The following is a 22130-nucleotide window of genomic DNA, read 5'->3' as shown; positions in this document are numbered from 1 at the left end:
TTTCCTGCCTTTCCTTTTCAGTTGCACTATAATTAAAACACTCCACTAAACGTTGAGATGAATGGCCCAGAAATCCAAGCTCATATTGGGGCTGAGACCATGGGGTTTTCGTAACCCCAGGCCCAATGTCTAGGGTTGAGTGGCTCCAGGGACCTATTGAAGTCATTTGCTTTACAGCAACCCCTTCTGGATCCCTTTATTCATTCAGCAAACATTTGTGAGTTGTCCTTCACCTGTCCAGCCTTGTGTTAGGAGAAAGGAAATAATGGTGACCTTGAATGGGATTAAACCCCCAATTGGCAGGCAAGGGCTCTGTGCCAAGAGCCCTGCTGAACACAGGATGCAGCATCTTTGCTGGTGGAGAAAGGGTAGGTGTGTCTTCTCTAGTCCTAATTTCCTCACATCTGGATGCTGCTTTGTCCTTTTCTCAAAATAGCTTCAATGACCATTGTCCCATTGAATCTTATCAGAAAGTCTGGACACTGGGGACAAAGAGAGCTGGGTTTTATGTCTGTGATCTAGGTCCTTACTTTTTCTGAACATAAGTTTCTTAGGTTTCTCCATCACAAATGGGGTCAGGATAGAACTGAGATTTAAATGAAAACCAGTACCTGGCCCAGAAGTTTGTTATTACAGTCTTTGGAGTATTCATCAGATTGAGGAGTTACAATTGCCTGGTTAGGGTGGCGCCTGTGGCTCAGTCGGTAAGGCGCCGGCCCCATATACCGAGGGTGGCGGGTTCAAACCCGGCCCCGGCCAAACTGCAACCAAAAAATAGCTGGGCGCTGTGGCGAGCGCCTGTAGTCCCAGCTACTCGGGAGGCTGAGGCAAGAGAATCGCTTAAGCCCAGGAGTTGGAGGTTGCTGTGAGCTGTGTGAGGCCACGGCACTCTACCAAGGGCGATAAAGTGAGACTCTGTCTCTACAAAAAAACAAAAAAACAGAAAAACAATTGCCTGGTTAATGATATGCACATATTGATGTGTTGAGGGAGAAGTAAAGAGATATCTGCAACTTACTTTGAAATGCATAAAACAATAAGATGGATTTGGTGGATGGATAGATGCAAAGGAGTGTGATAAGGCAAGTAGAGTAAGTAACATGATATTTCTTTTGCTTTTCCATGTTTGAATACTTTCATAATAAAATGGGGGGGGGGATTATACTCCCATTGAACAGATGAGAAAATTATGGCACTAGAGAAGTGACTTGCCCTAGGCTCACCTGGTGACTCAGCGACATAACACCTGAGTGTACTGGGTTAGTCCCCATCCTGCCTGCATGGCCCTAAGACAAGTCGAGGAATTTGTCTGGGTCTCAGTGTCCAACTCAATCCTTAACCTGGGACTCACAAGTTGCATTGATTCTCTAAGGGAAGGGACATATTCTCCCAAAGGACAGCAGGTCTCTTTCCATTGGGGCTTATATTGACCCCCAGCACTGGCTTTTAGTCATCCTTTTGCTGCCTCTGACCAGGAGGCATTTCCTGACCTTGCCCACCTATTCTAGAGCAATGGGGACAACACTCACCATAAACTCTGAAGGTTGGACAGGACGTCCAGGATGCCACAGGCCACAGGAGAACAGGAAAGACATGTTTAGTCTCCCAGGGCTTTGTTAGCCATGGCTAGATTTGGGGCTGCTTTTTGTTTGTTTTCTCCATACCTAGATCAGGGCCATTCCAAGTGGCAGTGGCCTAGAGACCAGCTTCCTAAGAGATTAGGTATTTGCATGAAGAGGGTGGGTATTATCTCTGTTTAGTAAACCTTTCTTTTTTTATTTTTGAGACAGAGTCTCAAGCTGTCACCCTGGAGTGCTGTGGAGTCACAGCTCATAGCAATATCCAACTCCTGGGCTCAAGCGAATCTCTTGCCTCCGTTTTTCTATTTTAGTAGAGGCGGGGTCTTGCTTTTGCTCAGGCTGGTCTCTAACTCGTGAGCTCAAGCAATCTACCTGCCTGGGCCTCCCAGAATGCTAGGATTAGAGGTGTGAGCCACTGTGCCTGACCTAGTAAACCTTTTTTTGTTTTTGGAGACAGAGTCTCACTATGTCGCCCTCAGTAGCGAGCTGTGATGTCACAGCTCACAGCAACCTCAAACTCTTGGGTTCAAGCGATTCTCTGGCCTCAGCCTCCCGAGTAGCTGTGTCTACAGGCACTGGCCACACCACCACAATGACCAGCTAGTTTTTGTTTTAGTAGGCCCAGGCCTACTAAACCAGCTCCATTGCATGTGGCTGGCGCCCTCACCACTGAGCTATAAGTGCCAAGCCCTAGTAAACCTTTCTTGAGCATTGACTAAGTGTCAGGTACTGTTCTAGCAGTGGGGGATATACTATAATGCACCAAAGACACCTGGGTCATGTCACACAGGGCATGACTAGGGTGGTAAACTGAGGCTAAGTGACTTATTTGCTTACTTGTTCATTGTCTGTTTTGCCTAATAGACTGTGAGCTAGCTGTGTGGGATGCAGGGACCAGGTTAGTGGCAGTATCACTGGATCCTTGGTGCACACTATTCAAAAAATACTTCTCCTACGAATAAAAACAAAGTCAGCAACCCAAGTTCTGAGTCCCTAGGGACTGGCAGCTATGACAGATATACAAGTGCTACCTGCCTTCATTCTGGATGGCTGTTGCAGTGAAGCCTTCAGGCTTGGGTTCACTTCCTGGTCTCATGACCTTAGGCAAACCACTTCTCCTCTCCAGCCAATTTAGTTTTTTATATTGTAAGATGGCAGTTAACTAATGGTCTCTCCCCTGTGGGCAGTTCTGGTTAGAAACACCATGCTCAGGCGGTGCCTGTGGCTCAAAGGAGTAGGGCGCCGGTCCCATATGCCAGAGGTGGAGGGTTCAAACCCAGCCCCAGCCAAAAACTGGAAAATAATAATAATAATAATAATAAAAAAGAAACACCATGCTCATGCCTGTAATCCTGGGAGACCAAGTTGGGTGGATTGACTGAGCTTAGGAGTTTGAGACCAGCCTGATCAAAAGTGAGACTGTCTCTACTGAAAATAGAAAAACTAGCCAGGCGTATTGGTGGCTGCCTGTTGACCCACCTACTCGGGAGACTAAGGCAAGAGGATTGCTTGAGCCCAAGAGTTTGAGGTTGTTGTGAGGTATGACACCATGGCCCTCTACCAGGGCAATGGAGACTCTGCCCTGCCCCGCAAAGAAACACTGTGCTCACTGAAAGTTAACACTTACAAGTGCAGCTCAATCAACTGTGGGAAAGAGAAGTGCAGAGATAAGAAAGGGAGACAACATAAAAATAGTCATTACGTGTAGTCCCAGCTACTTGGGAGGCTGAGGCAAGAGAATCGCATAAGCCCAAGAGTTAGAGGTTGCTGTAAGCCGTGTGACGCCATGGCACTCTACCCGAGGGCGGTACAGTGAGACTCTGTCTCTACAAAAAAAAAAAAAAAATAGTAAAAAAAAAAAAAAGAGGTGGGGGTGGCACCTGTGGCTCAAGGAGTAGGGCGCCAGCCCCATATACGGGGGTCGCAGGTTCAAGCCCGACCCCAGCGAAAACTGCAAAAAAAAAAAAAAAAAAAAGTCATGTTTATATTGCTGTTTTCCAGAGGGGTCTGCATGCCTCCAGTGGGCAGTGAATGAGCAACGTATTTAGAGTTTGAGGTAAAGCGTGTGTTCACTTCCGGAATTAATACTTCCTTCTTACATAATAATCATCAATAGTATTAATAACAGCCTGCATTGGCTTGGCGCCCGTAGCCCAGTGGTTACGGCGCCAGCCACATATACTAGGTTGGCGGGTTCGAGCCGGGCGTTACGGCGGGTGCCTGTAGTCCCAGCTACTTATAAGGCTAAGGCAAGAGAATCGCTTAAGCCCAAGAGTTTGAGGTTGTTGTGAGCTGTGATGTAACCGCACTCTACCGAGGGCGACATAGTGAGACTCTGTCTCAAACCCCCCCCCCCAAAAAAAAACCCAGCCAGCAGTTATCTGACGCTTCCTGTCAGGTGCCACTCTCCGAAGCTCATTCCTCCTAATGAGGAAATGGAAGCAGAGAGGTGAAGTACTTTGCCCAACTCACACGGCAAGTTAAGTCACAAAGGCAGGATGTGAATGAACCAGGGGCTCCCTGGGTCCCTACCCTCTGTAGTCTCCCACAATTATATTTATAAAAAAGCAAGAAAGAAATCTACTTCAAGAAAACATTATGGGTAACACCGCCAAAAGAATAGGATAAATGCAAACAGATACATCCCAATGACTCATTTATTCAATACACATTTATCGGGCACTACTGTGTGCCAGGGTTTTGCCGGGCTCTGGAAGGAATAAAGAGACCAGAACATAAATCCCCCTGGCCTGTGCGCCCCGGAGGGACAGACCCAGTGGTCTGGGTGCCCACTGAGACCCCAGCACAGCGCAGCACACACAGGGGCACTGACTGTTCTCTGAATCAACACCTGAATCGCAGTGTCCCGCCGGCAGGGCGTTCACGGGCCTGGTGGGGCGGAAGCGGACCCAACACTACCAAGGCGTCCTGGGGCTTCTGGGAATCCCGTCTGCGCGCCGGATAGGCCTGCGCGCCGTAGAGGCCTCGAGGAGCCTCAGAAGCTGGAGCGACCTGCTTAGCTTGCCGCATCGCGGCTCGGCAGAGACGTACTGGGGTGAGTGATCAAGCCACGCCCGGGGACCGGTCTGTCGCCCCAAAGTCCCAGCCGTCGCCTTTCTCCCTGTCAGCTCGGCCTCCAGGCTCCTTCGCGGTCCCACCTCCGAGGGACTTCCCTCCTCGTCCATCCTTGACTCCCGCTATCTTTTCGAACATTCACTGCTCCGGCTGGACTAGTCCTGCTGGGCGACCGCCCCCGCGTCGGGGGAGCGCCCAGGGCGCACGGCGCCCCCTCCCCAGGCAGAATGGGCGTCGGGGGTCTGGAAGCTCGAGTCCTTTTAGCTTCCCCATCCCCAACACCCAGAGCACTGCTCGAAGCCGTCGACCTACTACCCCGGAGTCTGGGCTGGCGCGCCCCCAAACCCTCAGGACTGGGGCTGGGGGAGGGGGCGGCGCTGGTGAGAAGGGCACCCTCCCCGGACGCCCGCAGCCTCCCATTCGCTCCCAGGCCCGCCGCTCGGCCTAGCCCGGCTGGGGCTGGTTCGCTGAGGCGTGGGGTGGGGCCTCCTCAAGCCCATCCCCCGGCGAGGGCGGAGGGAGGAGGAGGAGAAGGAGGAAGGGGGGGCGGAACACAAAACCTGCAAGGATTTTTTTCTTTTACATTTAATTAAAAAAAAATTTTTTTTTTTTGCACACCCGAGGGGCGCTCCCCGGAGCGGGCGCGGGCCCGGGGCGCGCGGGCCGCGGCGCGGGGCGGCGGCAGGGGCCCGGCGGCAGCTGCCGAGCGGCCGCCATGCGATCAGGCAGTGCGCTGACCGGCCCGGCCGGTCGGCCCCTTCTGGGTCCTCCCTTTGCAGCCCGTGCGGGGCCGTCTCGGAGACCCCGCGCGGACGGCTGCTCAAACATCAGGGTGAGTTTCTCACAATGTAGCAATTTCTCTTTAAATCTCTTAACTCTCTCTACCTGCGAGTCGGGGCTGTGACAGGGCGCAAAAGCGAAGGGGGAGTGGGGGTTGGCGGCGAGGGTGTGTGTGGGGGGAGCCGGAGCCAGGGCCGAACCCACCCCCCCGACACTCACACTCAGCCCCCCAACCGGGGCGCAGCGCCCGCTGCCTCTTTTTTTTTCTGCTCGGCGCCCACCACCACCGGCGTCCCCCCCACTCCGCGTCTCTCCCACCGTCACCGCCGCCCCGATCCTGTGGGGACCCCCCCCACTCCCGGCTTCCTTGCCCAAACCCGGCGCCCGGTGTCTCCCCGGCCCTCCCGCCGGCTGCCGGGGATACAATGGAGCGGCGGAAAAACGAGACCTAACGTTCCACGGGGGGAGGGGCGGGGAGACCCCCCCCGGCCTCTGTGCCCCCTCCCCTCGCCCTGCTCCCCGCCTTACGGGGAAGACGAGTGCAACGGGGCAGCGGGTGGTGATTTCCCGGCTAGAGGCGGCGAGCCTTCATCTCCCCCTTCAGCGCGTCCCCTGCGCCCCCTCCCCAAATCCTTCCCGTGGGTGCCGAGGAGATACGGGGCCTCTGGCAAGCTGAGGAGGGATGGATGGGGGAAGAGGCCACTGGGTGTCCCCCTCCTCACCGCCCCTTAACAATGAAAAGAGTTGACTTGGCCCCCAGCCCCCAGCAATGAAAGAAGTTGACCCCCTCCCCCACCCCCAGCTGGCTAATCCCAGAGGGGGCCGTTACGAGGGGGGGTAGGGGGGAAGGTGAGCCACTTCTGTCACCTCCCGAGATTTGGGGCGGCCCCCCATCTCCACCCCCTCGGCCTGGGAATGGGAGGCACCAGGCCCAGCCCGGGCACCGCGCTCGGGTGGTGACCTTTAGACAAAGGCAACCCTTTCCCTGGGGTGAGCTGGAACGAGCTGGGCCCGCGGCCTCCCCGGGCCCCTGCGGAGGGCGGCCTGGCCGTGGGCACCCGGAGGGAGGGATGGAGGAGGAGGGAGGAGGGATGGAGCCATCTGGTTTTCCCATCCCTAGCTGCCCCTCGGCTGCTTCCCCGACTCCTGTCACGGGCAGCCGCGGGGAGACAAGGGACCAGAGGTTGCCCGGGCCTTGGGCCACCGCGAGCCGCGAGCCGCCGAGAGTCGGGCGAGGTGCCGCGGGAGGGCTTGGGCTCGGACTCGGCTCGGGCGCCAGCGGTGATTGGAAGGCTCTATGCCTCCTTCCTCTCCGCGCCCCTTTGTTTTGCTTTGTGGTTCTGAGCAGCTGAACTTCCCGGGAGGTGGGGTCAGAGGCTGGCGTGTCAGCTCCGTGGGGGAGGCCTGGGTGACAGGTCCCAGTCCTCTGGTGCTGGGCTGCAGTTCATGACAATCATAATATCTAGACCGTCATCCCCTTTTGTCACCGCCGCATAATATAATAAAAATCTGGGGATGTATTGAGTGTTTTTATTTCCCTTACACCTTCTTACTGGGGGCACTTGTCAGGGAAACTGTAGAAACACCCAAGGCTCCAAGGCCCGAGATTTATGATAAACTCTCTGTGCTTTTAACTTCTCCCTGCAGCTGGGGTGGGGGTGGGGGTTTTTGTCAACTCTGACCTACCCTGGGTGATGTGAAATATGGGAGGCGGACAGCTCAGGAACCTCCTTCTTCCCATGCACTGGGGGGACTTATGGGGCATGTTTACCTCCCCTGCTTTCCCACAACCTCCCCCCACAGGCGGAAATAACAGTATCTCCCTACCCAGGGAGCGTTGCTTCTGCTAGGTGCATTATACACTGGCCACAATCCAAGGAGGAAGAAAAGTAGAGACAATTATTATTCCCATTTACCAGACAGGTTAATGGAGGCTGGGAGAGGTTAAAGGGCTTTCCCAGGATCACACAGTCCTGAATCATACAGTGAGTGCCCCAATCTGTAACCACCTGGAATTTCTCCAAATTTAGCTCAGAACCGTTAGGCTCTTCTGTCCCCTCCTTTGGCACTTTGTCCCTTTGACTTCAGTTAACCTGGGTCTCAGATACAGATTAATAGCTGTAAGGAGCTGCCAGATTTTTTCCCTCTGAGATTTGGTTTGGGGAAGAGATGAGGAGCAGCTGGGAGCTGAGGTAAGGGCAGGATCCTTTCACTTGTGTCTAGAACATAGCATGTGCCTGCTGGAGCTGAGAGTAGAGGTTTGTGAGTCAAGTGAGGGCTTGGCCAGTGGTCCCCCAGGCTTGGCCAGTGGTCCCCTGGGAGCTGGCCCCACTGTCATCCTCTCCACTTCATCTGAGTGGGTGCCTGGCTCCATTTGCTGTTACTCAGCCCTGCTCAGAGAAAAGCTGAACTGTTTGGGATTGTTGTTGCTGTTCCTCTGCCCTATGACCTGCTGTTTCTTTGTGACCCACCATGACTCTAATGCAGCTGGTTGAGAACTTTCTTCCTTTTCCCCTTGGCCTGATCCAGTCTGTAACCTTAGGTCATTTAACTGGCTAGTTCTTAGTTTCCTCATCTACAAATGGAGATAATTACAGTTCCTGTAACTGACCTCAAGGTGAAAGAAAGTATTATCCAAATAATTATTTGTATTTATCATTCAGCAGACAGGGTAGGCAGTGAGCGTCTACAGGCTTGGGGGAGGAATGTTTGGTGCTGAGCATTTAAGTATAAAGGCTGAAGTTTCTGCCTCAGAATTCTCTGTATTGGGAGAAGGCCACCTATAAACAAATACTTCCACTTGAGTGACACTTCCTCCTTGAAGACCCTGGGGACAGGGACCCTACCTCTTCAGCACGAGTTGCTGAGTCCCCATATAGCTGTGGAGTCTGAGGGCTGAGGGAGAGGGACTGGTGAGGGCCCAGCTCACCCATGGAGGGAAATAATACAGATGTTGCCATTTTACAGATGAGGAAATTGAGGCCTGGAGAAATGTGTTCTAATCCCAACTGCAGGGGTTGCGTGGCAGTCCATGTTTGTCAACAGAGCTGGGGAGATGGTGCCTGTTAGGATCTAGTCTCAGGGGTTTTGAGGTGTGGCCTTTGCTCCTCTATGTGCAGATATCTTCCTTGATGGGATGACAGGCATGATAAGTGATAATTCTTGGAGATGGGGGAAAAGGAGAAGAGGGGTTTTAGGGAAGACACAGATCCTTTAAGGTTGAGCCTTCGCTGAAAGCCAGAACTGATCTTTTGGGGTGAGGTGGGAGCAGCCTGAGTAAGGCCAAAGGGGGGCAGTCCTGTGCCCCACCCCTTCCTGCTGACTTCCTTCCCAGAGGCCTCCAGACCTTCTCTAACCTTCCCTCAGGATGTGGGGTCTGCCTCAGGCTGTGGAAAGGTCAGGGGTTCAGCTGTCAAGAGACCTAGGATGGGGGAGGTCCTGGGGTGTGTGTGCTTCCCCAGGTTCCTGTGGGCTGCCTTTTAGCCCCAGGTCCAGCCACAAGGGTCCCCCCCAGCCACCCATCCCCTCACCCCACCCTGCAGCTCCACCCAGAAGGCTGCCTTGAATCCTGGTTTCAAGAATGCAGAGGGCTGCTGGTGGGGGAAGTTAATTGGAAACAGGAAAACATGGCATTCCTTTCCAGCCAGCCTGGGCTTGGAAGGCAGCAAGGGGCTGCCTTTTCCCCTCTCCCGCCCCTGCAGGGGAGAGGGGTGGGGAGCATGGTTATCTTGCCTTGGTATTTTCTGAGTCTTCCCCCCCTCCTACCCCGTATTCTAGGCACCCTCATTTAATGGGAACAAGAACAGTCATCTGAGCTGCATCCATGGTGTAAGCGGCTCTCTCCCCCAAAATGAATTGCCCCTCCATTCACCCCTTCATATCCCTGCCTGAGTTATCTCCCCATAGGATGGGTCCTGTGCCACACCAGAGACGCATGGGAAGTGTTAGAGTGAATGGTCCACAGGGATTACCTCTAGTTCCTTCCCTAGCACTCTCTCCTGCCCGATACCACCATTAGAGTTTTGTCCCAGTTGACTGAAGCCTTTGTGTCTCAATGACATGTGGGTTCCCCCAGTGGAAAGGGAGAGTTTTCTGAGGCATTTCTAGTTTGGTGACAATTAGTTTTGTGTATGAGTGTATGTATTCATTTGGGGATGTTGCATGGCTGTTGGCAAAAGCAGAGGGCGTCCTTGTTTCTTTAATTGTTCCCAATTAAACTTCCTGAGGGCCTACTGTGTGCTGTCCTGTGTCTAGGGATCAGTTATGACACTGGGACCCAGTCCAGGAGAAGGAGAAGCCTTGGATTAGCTATTGTGGGGTTTGATTAATTCTGTCTGGGTGGTCTGAAAAGACTCCAAGGAAGAAGCAACTTCTTTCTCTCTCTGCCTTTCCCTCTTTCTTTTTTTCTAAGTGATACATGCACATGGGACAGATTCAAAATACCCAAGATAATAAGTGTCCCCCTTCACCCTCCCAAGCAGCCCTAGTCCCCCAGTTCCCCTTGCCAGGGCCACACCTTTATATGCATGTACATGTATGTCTTCACAGCTATTCATTTATATAGATGGTAGCATGCTCTGCAATTGCTCTGCATGTTGATTTTCTGCTTCATCTCCCTGGGAGACCCTACCCATAGGTCCTCGTTCACTATAAGGAACTTAGACATGTTTCTGGACATTTCTACATGTAGAGCTGAAAGGCACGTGTCCACATGTCTTACTGGGAAATGGTCATGCCTGTGGGAAGGACTCCTGGAAGTGGGGTTGCTGGACCAAGGGAATGTGATTTGTCTTTTGGCAGCTCTTAGGAGGCACCTGTGGTGCTGCATCTTAGAGGAAGGTGTCGGTGTGTCTCCCGTTCACTCTCATGCAACCTGTCTGCTGGGCTGCATCTCCCATCGCTGTGTGTCTTTGCCTCCATTGACCCCTTACCTCTTCCTTTTGCCCATAGCCTGCGTCACGTGCTTGCCACTTGATGTAGAGGTCAGGAGCATGAGCTCTGGAACTTGACTGTCATTTTGAATTCTGGCTCTGCCACTTGCTGTCTGAGTGGCTGTGGACAAGGGAGTTTGCTGGCTCTGGGCCTCGGTTCCCCCTGCTATCAAAAGGATTCCTCTCATACCACTTTGGAAGGTTGGAGTAAGGCTTCAGTAACAACCATAAAGTGCATGGGTCCTGTCGTGTCATCTGTCCTTAGGGAGTTCTTTCTCCTGGAGTCTTTTCAGCCTACTGGGCCATGAACCCCCCAACTGGCCATGAACCCCCCAACTAGACTGAAGGCTGCCTTTTTTTCTTAATTGCAGTGTGTCCTTCAGCAAGTGATCCCTTTTCAGGGTTTGGTTTCCTTGTCTGTGAAATGGACCCCTCATGTCTCCCTTGTAGAGTCTGTTGTGAGGGCCGCACAAAGCAATGCATCCTAAGCTGTGCATACAGTAGGCTCTCAGGAGCTAGCAAATGCTGTTGCTGTTGTTTTCACTATGATTACTGTTCTCCCATGGGACCCATGCAGACTCCTCCACTCTGAAAGTTCCCCATTGTGTTTCTGAAAGGCACATGAGGAACAATGTTGGCATTCTTTTTTTTTTTTTTTTTTTTTTGTGGTTTTTGGCCGGGGCTGGGTTTGAACCCGCCACCTCCAGCATATGGGACCGGTGCCCTACTCCTTGAGCCACAGGCGCCACCCCAGTGTTGGCATTCTAATCTTCATGGCAGCAGAGGGCATATAGCAGGCTTCTCTGGCATTGGGCATAGACAGGGCTTCCCTGTTCTGTGCCTCAGTTTCCTCAACAAGAAGAATGGGCATGAGAGGAAACCTGCCTCAGGCATGCTCATGGATATTCAGTGTTTAACACAAAGCCTGGTGTAGAGAAAGGGCTCAAAGAATGTTAGTGGCCGTTATTATCATTGTTATTATTATCAAATAACAATGTCCCCTGTGAGATCAGATACCCAAGGTCCTGTTGCCTTTCCCCCAAACCCTGGACAATCAATGTTGGCATTTTAAACAGAGGGTAACATCCAAAGCAATCAAATGCCCTTGTGGGCCTCAGTTTCCTCTTTTCCTCTTCTGTAACAAAACTTCCCTCTTTGGTTGGGTGTTTCTGAAGCTTCCTTCAATGAGTAAAGATGCCAAAAGCTTTTAGGACAGGACTTAACTGGAAGGCGTGCTCATTGAAGATTCACTTTGCTTATTATTTTTTTCAACTTTTTATCATGGAAATTTTATTTATTTATTTAGAGACAGAGTCTCATTTTGTCACCCTCAGTAGAGTATACTGGCGTCATATCTTATAGTAACCTCAAAGTCTTGGGCTCAAGTGATCCTCTGGCCTCAGCCTCCTGAGTAGCTGGGACTATAGGCACATGTCACAATGCCCAGCTAGTTTTTCTATTTTTAGTAGAGATGGTGTCTCACTCTTGTTCAGGCTGGTATTGAACTTCTGAGCTCAAGCAATCCACCCACCTTGGCCTCCCCGAGTGCTAGGATTACAGGCGTCAGGCACTGTGCCTGGCCTTTTATTTTTTATTTTTAGAGACAGGGTCTTAGTCTGTCATCTAGGCGGGGGTGCAATGGAGCGATCATAGTTCACTGTAACCTTAATTCCTGGCCTCAAGTGATGTTCCCACTTCAGCCTCCAGAACAGCTGGGACTACAGGCTCATGCTGTCACACCCTGCTAATTTTTAGTAGAGACAGGACCTTGCTGTATTGCACAGGCTGGTCTCAAACTCTTTGCCTCAAGCAGTCCTTCTATCTTGGCCTCCCAAAATGCTGGGATTATAGGCATGAGCCACTGTGCCAGGCCTTATGGAAATTTGAAAGCACCTGTAAGAGTTGAGAGAATAGCATAACCAACCCCTGTGTAACCATCACCAGCTTTTGCAACAATTTTCTTCTGATCTTTTTTCCTCCATTATCCCCTCCCGTATGCTGCACATACATTCTTTTCTATTTTGCTTTAATCTTTTAAAGCAAATTTCAGATATGTGTCATTTCAACTTTATTACTATTGTTATTAATGATGTTACTATTTCTGGGATCTAGAATCTGCTTTACCGTCTCCAGAGTCTGTCCTGTTCTGTGAGGGAGGTGACATTAAGCCTATTCACAGATTGGTTGGGGAAACCGAGGCCACAGGGAGTGGGCTTTGTTTTCCCTCTAGGGACCTTGGTGAGTTCCCCCAGGCCTCAAACTCTGGGGGTTGTTTCTGATTACACAGGTTCGGGAGTTCATGCTTAGATATGTGGAACATGGGGTATAGGTTCTGCTGTGATGTGCAGAAATTGTTCTCATAAAGGGGAAGTCAGAGTGGGGCCGGCAGCAGGGGGTGGACCAATGGGATGACCCAGAGTGATGGACACCTAGGTCAGCTGCCTGGGTTCAAGTACCATTTCTGTCCCTTCTGACCTTGTGACTCAGTGGCAATGGACTCAGTGGACTCTAAGTCCAGATTAGAGAACCAGAAGTACAGGAGTAATAACAGACACTTCTTTTGAGAAGCTTATTATTAAATAAGGGTCTTGTGGCCGGGCACGGTGGCTCATGCCTGTAATCCTAGCACTCTGGGAGGCCGAGGCGGTGGATTGCCCTGAGCTCATGGGTTTGAGACCAGCCTAAGCAAGAGCAAAACCTCATCTCTAAAAATAGCCAGGCATTGTGGTAGGTGCCTGTAGTCCCAGCTACTCAAGAGGTTGAGGCAAGAGAATTGCTTGAGCCCAAGAGTTTGAGGTTGCTGTGAGCTGTGACACCACAGCATTCTACCAAGGGGGACAAAAAGGGTCTCCTGTGGAAAATGTTCTGTAGGTACCTGGCTCAGAGTAAGTGGTTGTTATTGTTAATGTTGTTAGTTATTGCTTCTGGGTATACTCCTCAGGTGGGGGACAGAAACATTCTTTATAGGGTTTAAGAGGGTGGAGAATGGGTTGATACCCCCTTGCGAGGCTCACTCTTCCCACATGCTCTCTTCAGAGTGCTTCTGAGCTTGGAGGAGGCTGCTAACTTCCAGGTAACCTCCTCCCAGCTTCTTATGTCCCCTGTGGCCCAGCCTGGCAACCTTGAGAGCTGGGTTGAGCAGGAGTATCCATCTAAGGCTGTGGGACTCTTGTTAATGACCCCGGGGGCCCTTGAGGGAGCCCTTGGTGGCTTCAATAGGCTGGAGCTGGAAGTTGACCCAGTGTCCAAGGAAGTGGGTGAAGCTCCCTGGGACCACCTTTCTAGAGGATAGATGCTGCCTCTCATTGCCCATAGCCCCTTACCTTGGGGGATGGCTTGTGACAGTTCCCCAGACTATGACTTCCCTCCTCCCTGTCAACCAGCCTACATGGTGCTTCACTGTCCTTAAACACACCCAGTGCCCAACTTCAGTGAAGATGGTCTAGCTTTGTGAGTCCTTGCCACACTGGCCTTATTTCTTTCCATAGAACGTGCTCAATGATGTCTTGCTTTTGTGTGTAAACGTCCCTTCTCATGGAAAGTTTATTTATATATTCCCCCCCCCCGCCCTTGTTGGGGTGATTTATATACAGTGACACGCACCGGGTTTAAGTATGCCTTCCATGAGTCGTGACTGCTATAGGTGAAGCATGTTCGCATCACTGCCAGAATGTTCCCGTGTGTCCCTTCCCAGTTAGCACCCTCTCCTGGAAGCAGTCACGGACCTGCTGTGACACTGTGGGTCTGGTTTGCCTTTCTAGAAGTTCAGAGACCTGGGATCCTATGGTGTGTCGTTCTCTGGGTTGAACGCCTTGGGCTCAGCATCATCCTTTGCAATTCACTAATGTTTTGGGGTATTAGGAGTGGCCACCTTTCAAAAATTCTTCCTGAGCGTGGTGGCTTATGCCTGTAATTCCAGTACTCTGGGAGGCCGAGGCGGGTGGACTGAGCTCACGAGTTGAGATCATCCTGAACAAAAGTGAGACCCAAAACTAGCTCATCGTTGTGATGAATGCCTGTAGTCCCAGCTACTTGGGAGCCTGAGGCAAGAGGATTGCTTGACTAAGAGTTTGAGGTTGCTGTGAGTTATGATGCTACAGCACTCTACTGAGGGTGACAAAGTGAGACTCTGGGGGAAAAAAAAAAGAAGCTCGGCACCCATAGCTCAGTGGTTAGGGCGGCAGCCACATGTACTGGGACTGATGGGTTCAAACCTGGCCTGGGCCTGCTAAACAACGACAACTACAACCAAAAAATGCTGGTGTTGTGGTGGGCACCGGTAGTCCCAGCTATTTGGGAGGCTGAGCCAAGAGAATCACTTAAGCCCAAGAGTTTGAGGTTGCTGTGAGCTGTAACGCCATGGCACTGGCACTCTGCTGAGAGTCCTTAAACACACCCAGCTCTGCCCTTTGCAACATAGTGAGACTCTGTCTCAAGAAAACAAAACAAAACAACAGAAAAAATTTCTTCCCTAGCCTGGTGCATTGGCTCATACCTGTAATCCTAGTGCTCTGAGAGGCTGAGGCAGGTGGATTGCCTGAGCTTAGGCATTCAAGACCAAACTAAGCAAGATGAGACCTCATCTCCAGTAAATAAAGAAAAACTAACTGGACATTATGGAAGGTGCCTATAGTCCCAGCTATTTGGGAGGCTGAGGCAGGAGGATCACTTGAGCCTAGGAGTTTGAGGTTGCTGTGAGCTATGACGCCAGGGCACTCTACCCAAGGTGATAGAGTGACACTCTGTGTCAAAAAAAAAAAAAAAAAAGAAAGAGAAAAGAAAGATTCTTTCCTGCGAGCATTTATTTCTTCAAGGTTGGCTTTCTCACAAGCCTGTAAACTGCAGAAGATGAGTAAGGAGGGGTACGCTCCCGTGTTCTACATTCTTCTGGGATGCAGTGGGAGCTCTGTAGATGTTTGTTGGATGAATGATAGATGTGTCACAGGAGTAGAGAAAGGGGAGCAGGACACTTATCTTTGGAGTCCCTTTCTATTTCTCAAAAACTGACCCACTTGCTTCCAAATGACCAGAAATGTTTGTGAAAAATGCTCATCCTGGGCTCCACCCAGACCCACCTTCTGGGAATCCTGTGTGTGGGCCCAGGAGTCAGCATTTGATTAAGCCCCATCACTGCACAGACAGTCCACCCCTCAAAGTCTCCTTGTACCAGTAAAGTGCCACTAGCAGGCCCAGAACCCTGTGAAGGCAGCTGTGGATGTCGGAGCAACACTCGGCCTTCTGTCCATGGATACTGCCCACCCCAACCCTGGCCTCCTCCCCAGTGCCTCAGTGTGAGCCTGGAGTTCAGTGCCTGTTCCTTGAATGTTGTTCAAAGAGGGAATGAACCAGAACCTTCGAGGCAGGTCAGGATTGGTGGCAGGCCCACTGTTAGCGGGAAAACTGAGACTCTCTGGGTCCAGGCGCTTCTCCAGCAGTTCAGCTGTGAGCAGAAGCCAGACATGGTGTATTTTATGGACTTAGCAGCCGTCAGTTGGAAGATTGACCCTCCTTTTCAGAGGTGGTAAAATGTGAAAAATGTGCATCTCAGGATACAGTGCAGTAGGAGTCTTCACCCCCACTGCGGTTGGCTACCTCAGTCTTATGGCTATTCTGTGCCCCTTAGTCACATTTCTGTTTCCTTAGCTGAAAGACAGAATTCCTTGACATCTGCCTAGCCTTTTGTTCCTTTCTGAGCACGTCCCCTTCTGTAATCCTGTTTTTTAATTTATACTTTTAAGAAGCAAGAAGCCATACCTCAGAGGACACCGAGCCAGCTTTTGGGAATAAAGAGCCTTTGGCCAGACTGTAGCATAATTGAGATTTATTTAATTCAGTTTCTAACAAAAGTCTCCTTTTTATTGTTACTACTTTTTGAGATAGGGTCTCCCTGTTTCAACCTGGCTAGAGTGCTGTAGCAACAGCCCAGCTCACAGCAACCTCAGACGCCTGGGCTGAAGTGATCCTCCTACCTCAGCCTCCCAGTAGCTCTGACTACAGATGCTCACTACAATGCCCAGTCAATTCTTCTATTTTTAGTAGAGACGGAGTCTTGGCTCTTGTCTCATGCTGGTCTTAAACTCTTGGGCTCAAGCAATCCTCCTGCCTCAGAATCCCAAGTAGCTAGGACCACAGGCACATGCCATAATGCCTGGCTAATTTTTAAATTTTTAGTAGAGTTGGAGGTGGAGTGTGTGTGTGGGGTCTTGTTCAGGCTGGTCTTGAACTCTTGACCTCAAGCGATGGGAGGCCCTCTACCTCAGGCCTCCCAGAGTGCTACAATTATAGGCCTCACAGGCCTAGTTTGTAACACAAGTTTGCTTTAAAAAAGTGTGTGTTGGGATGTTTATGTGTATTTACTCATATATTATTATATAATAATATGTAATAAAACTGTATATATGAAAATAGATATTTATATTGATAAGATTCCCTTTTACTCCCATTCTCTCCTCCTCCCTCTTGGCAACCTGCCATGGTATTTAGTATGTATCTTCTTTGTTTACCTGCACCCGCCAGTTGTGTGGTAGGGTTTTGCTTTATACAAAGGGTATTTCTTATATTCCTCCTGCTGCTTTTTTGCTCAGTGCTTTGTAGGTACCACTCATGTTGTTACTTGTCTCTGTATCTGTTGCTTTTCTCTTTGCTTTGGTGTTCTATGGGCTGCAGTCAGCAATGTTTACTGAAAATTCTCCCCCCCCACCCCCAGGGCAGACCCCCAGGTTGTCATCATCTCCCTGTCTAAGAGGTGGAGAAGTAAAGTGACTCATTCAAGGTCACACAGCCTAGCAGGGATTTGCATGCTGCTGGTTAATGGTTTATGCAGGCTTCTATTGGGTAATGCAGACTCACACCCTTATTGCAGGCCTCCGTCTGCTTGGCCTGAGGCCTGTGCTTCCCCCTTGGGCTTAAATATTCAGAGCTCTGCCCTTTGCAGCTAGGAAGCAGATAAGGCAGGAACACTCCCTTCCTCCTAAGACACTCAGCCCCAGGTGGCTGGAAGGAGGCATCACTTTTGAAGTACGTTGTGACATCTGAGAAGACTTCTTGGAGGAGGGGGCATCCGGGGCAGGCTTTGGGCTCAAGATTATTCCTAGGAGAGAGAAGTCATGTAGAGCCTGAGATGCTTTGCACAAAGACCAGCTGATGTTTCCTGGGCCTGAGACATTGGGGCTGGGACAGGGAATGCTCAGGTTCTGTTGATGGTGGTAAGAGAAAGGGAGTTGCATGATCCAAGGTTATTGGCCTAAGCCAGTGGTGGAAGGATGTGCTCTTTCTTGAGACAGGTGTGGGGAACACAGACCCCAGAGAGTGGTGGAGGGAGAGATGCAGAGTGGAGAGAGAGGATGAGCGAATGAATTGTAGGGATCCCCAGTGAGTGATAAGTGATGTCCCAAGAACAGAGGAAGAAGGAAGGAGGATTGAGAATCCACCCAGGTGGCTGCCTGGCAGTAAGTAGAGGTCAGCCTCTCAGGAGCAAAAGGGGTAGTTTCCAAAAAGGCCTTAGCTTAGATGGACTCAAGTCAGGTTTCGTGGGCTGGATGCAGGTGTTCTGGAAGCAAAATCTCCTAAGTTTGATGGTTATGTTAGGGTGGAGCTAGACTGGAGTGTGGTGAGCTGTGGACAAGGGATGGCTTCTAGAAGGAAGACAGGCCAACCAGAGGCAGCCAGTGATTTTTAAAAAACAATCTTGTGCGGTGCCTGTGGCTCAGTAGGTAGGGCACCGGCCCCATATACTGAGAGTGGCGGTTTGAACCCAGCCCCAACCAAACTGCAACAAAAAATAGCCAGGTGTTGTGGTGGGCACCTGTAGTCCCAGCTGCTGGGGAGGCTGAGTCAGGGGAATCGCGTAAGCCCAGGATTTGGAGGTTGCTGTGAGCTGTGACACCATAGCACTGAGGGCGATACAAAAACAATCTTGTCACCCTCTGTGACTCCCTGGTGCCCTCAGGTAAAAACTTCTCATCTTGCCCTGTGGAATCAGCTCAGCCTGGACTTACCTCCCTACTTTACGACCTCCTCTGCTTCCCTCTTCCCTTCCTCACACCAAACTTGGTCCTGCCTCCCCACCTTATCCTGGGCTGTCAAACAAGTGTCTTCCGTAGTACACGTAAAAGTTATGTTTACATGGTACCATTATGTCTGTGTAAGAGTGCAGTATCATTATGTCTGTTTTTTTTTGAGACAGAGTCTCACTCTGTCACCCTGGGTGGAGTGCTGTGGTGTGATCCCAAATCATAGCAATCTCAAACTCGGGGTAAAGTGATCCTCCTACCTCAGTCTCCCTAGTAGCTGGGACTATAGGCACCCATCACAACCCTCAGCTAGTTTTTCTGTTTTTAGTAGAGACGGGGGTCTTGCTCTTGCTTAGGCTGGTTTTGATCTCCTGAGCTCACATGATCCACCCTCCTTGACCTCTCAGTAGTGCCAGGATTATAGGCGTGAGCCACCACACGGCCAGCATTATGTATTAAAAAAAAAAAAAAAAAAATATATATATATATATATATATATATAGGCTGGGTGCCCGTAACTCAGTGAGTAGGGCGCCAGCCACATACACCGAAGCTGGTGGGTTCAACCCTGGCCAGGGCCAGCTAAACAACAATGACAACTGCAACCAAAAAAGCTACTCAGGAGGCTGAGGCAAGAGAATAGCTTAAGCCCAAGAGTTTGAGGTTGCTGTGAGCTGTGACACCACAGTGCCCTATTGAGGTCCACATAGTAAGACTCTGTCTCAAAACAAAAACAAAAACCCGAAACAATATACATACTTTAAATAAAAGGTACTTTATTACTAAGAAATGCTAACAGAGACACGAGGTGAGCGTAGGCTGTTGGAAAGTGACTTGCAGCAGATAGACCTACCAGAAACAGTGGACACAAACCTTTCATTTGTAAAAAATACAGTATCTTTGCCCATGATCGCATTAATGTACACAGCTATGATTTAATAATAAGAAAAAATACAGTATCTTTGAAGCACAAAGGAAGCGTGCTTAGACTTCCTGCCTCTAGGCCCCTCATCTCCCAGGTCTCCAATGCCCCCTCTTCTGGACAGCCTTTCCTGACTCCCCTGTCCAATTTCTTTCATTCTACTCAGCTTAGGACACATCCCAGGCTCTGACTCCAAATTACCTCATAATCAATATTTACTAAATGAATGAGGGACTGAGTGGCTTTACACAGGGTGTGAGGGCAGGAGCACTTGAGATTGGACTTTGAAGGATAGGAACTGAGCAGACTTTGAGGCTTAGGAGAGAAAAGGAAAGAATTTGAGGAAAGATTCTAGAAGAGGCAGAAATGAGTGATGCTGGGTTGGGCTCAGGAGTGAAATTTCCTCACAGGTCAAGAGGTAAGGAAGGGGCAGCGCCTGTGGCTCAGTCAGTAGGGTGCCGACCCCATATACTGAGGATGGTGGGTTCAAACCCAGCCCCGGCCAAACTGCAATAAAAAAAAAAAAAAAAAAGAAAAAGAGGTAAGGAAGAGAGGGTGCGTTTGTGCCATCAGGAGGCCAGCCTGGGCCTGCTGGAAGACCCTGGAGGAGAGGGGGCTGTGCGGACTGCAGCATTGGAGCTGTTGGACAGGAGACGTTTGGTGGGCAGCCTGCCTGTGCTTGGAGAGGTGCCTTTTGTGTCTTTTGGGCCCTGGGTCCTATGAGCATGTGGTGGTTCTTAATTTAGGGGAAGGAGGAGCTCAGGTCTTTTTAGGAATGTGCTCAGAGGCCATAGACATTTCCCTAGAGAAACACACACTTGGCCCAGCTACTCGGGAGGCAGAGGCAAGAGAATCGCTTAAGCCCAGGAGTTGGAGGTTGCTGTGAGCCGTGTGACGCCACGGCACTCTACCGAGGGCCATAAAGTGAGACTCTGTCTCTACCAAAAAAAAAAAGAAACACATACTTGGGGAAGGATTATGGATCCTGTTAAGATCCTTCCACAGATTGTGACAGCAGCCAGCACTTCCGTTGGCTCACCCCAGCCCAGGCTCTTGTGTAGGAGATGCATCCATGTACAGGAGGCATGCACTAAGCATCTCCATTTTACAAATGAGGAAACTGAGGCACAGAGCAGTTAAGTGACTTGCCCAGTGTCTCACAGCAGCTTGGTGGCAGGGTGGGAACTCCCACTGGGGGGTCTGGCCTCAGAGTCTGGGTTTGTATTCATCAAGCTTGGCTGCCTCTTTGGTATAGGGACCAAGACAAGAAAGCCCATAGCCTGCAGGCAGGAAGCTGCCCTCCTGCCCCTTGCCCTGGAGCCCACCCAGGTTGTTGCTGAGTGATGGCCAAGGCTCTGCTCCTTCTTTGTTCCTTTGGTGTAACTGTGGCCACCCAGCTTCCTGCAGATGATGGATATGTTGATGAGCTCAAGAGGTTGGGTGATGCACTAGGGTGAGTCAGTGAAGACGCTGGGGTGTAGGTTCTGGACTCAGGAAGTCCATCTGCCTTGGAGCAAGGACCCCACCTCCCTCAGCCTCAATCTCCCTAGTCAGCTAGAGAAGCTCCCTGCCTTCCTGGAGATTAAATAGATGACATCCATGTGCCAATGGAAGAGCTGCATTTATGGCAGTAACTGGCCTCATAGGTGTTTCAGAGTTCAGCCAGTTGCAGACTGGAGCACACACAGGACAATGTGGAACATCCCTGGCAAGGAGGAGAAACTTCCCATCCACAAATACACCAGCATTTCTATAGTAAATTACATATCCGTGGCTGTTGACACTAAAGGGGATACCTAAGGACACTCGTTGCAGTTCAGCTTTGCCTCACAGCAATTTGGAGAGAAAAAAAGGATGACTTCTTTTTCCTCTAAAGATTTTTAGAAGTCTGAGCCGGAGGGCAGCGCCTGTGGCTCAAGGAGTAGGGCACCGGTCCCATATATCGGAGGTTGTGGGTTCAAACCCAGCCCCGGCCAAAAACTGCAAAAAAAAAAAAAAAAAAAAGAATTCTGGGTCAGGTGGCTGACACCTCTTTTCCTAGCGCTCTGGGAGGCCAAGGTGGTAGGTAGGATTGTTTGAGGGTGGGCGTTAGAGACTAGCCTGAGCAAAAACAAGACCCCGTCTCTACTAAAAATAGAAAAATTAGGCGGCGCCTGTGGCTCAGTGAGTAGGGCGCCGGCCCCATATGCCGAGGGTGGCGGGTTCAAACCCAGCCCCGGACAAACTGCAACAAAAAAATAGCTGGGCGTTGTGGCGGGCGCCTGTAGTCCCAGCTGCTCGGGAGGCTGAGGCAAGAGAATTGCGTAAGCCCAAGAGTTAGAGGTTGCTGTGAGCCGTGTGACGCCACGGCACTCTACCGAGGGCGGTACAGCGAGACTCTGTCTCTACAAAAAAAAAAAAGAAAAATTAGCTGGCCATTGTGGTGAGCACCTGTAGTCCCAGCTACTTGGGAGGCTGAGGCAGGAGGATCATTTGAGCCCAGGAGTCTGAGGTTGTTGTGAGCTAGGTGGAGGCAACAGAGTGAGACTCTGTCCAAACAAAGAAAAACAATAAGATTTTGGAGGTTGGGATTACGGATTGGCCACCACAGACTTGAAACACATACCTGGTAGGGATGGTTGTGGAGTTTCTGTTTTTTTCTTTTTTTAAGAGACAGAGTCTCATTTTGTTGCCCTCGGTAGAGTGCCATGGTGTCATAGCTCACAGCAACCTTGAACTTCTGGGCTTAGGCAATTCTCTTGCCTCAACCCCCTGAACAGCTGGAACTACAGGCACCCACCACAACGCCCGGCTATTTTTTTGTTGCAGTTTGGGCCGGGGCTGGGTTCGA

General features: G+C 50.7%; 1 protein-coding gene across 2 annotated transcripts in view; it reads left to right on the top strand.

Annotated features, from left to right (window-relative positions):
- The first annotated feature begins 5324 nt into the window (after positions 1-5324).
- Positions 5325-22130, top strand: part of BICRA (BRD4 interacting chromatin remodeling complex associated protein) — a 95491-nt gene continuing 78685 nt past the window's right edge. For both annotated transcript variants that reach the window (XM_053604727.1, XM_053604724.1), the window contains exon 1: positions 5325-5487. The gene's annotated coding sequence lies outside the window, so the exon portion shown is untranslated. The remainder of the gene's footprint in view (positions 5488-22130) is intronic.

This window comes from Nycticebus coucang, chromosome 10 (genome assembly GCF_027406575.1).
Source record: "Nycticebus coucang isolate mNycCou1 chromosome 10, mNycCou1.pri, whole genome shotgun sequence".
NCBI classification, from domain to species: Eukaryota; Metazoa; Chordata; class Mammalia; order Primates; family Lorisidae; genus Nycticebus; species Nycticebus coucang.
This window is presented reverse-complemented; position numbering and strand designations above follow the sequence as displayed.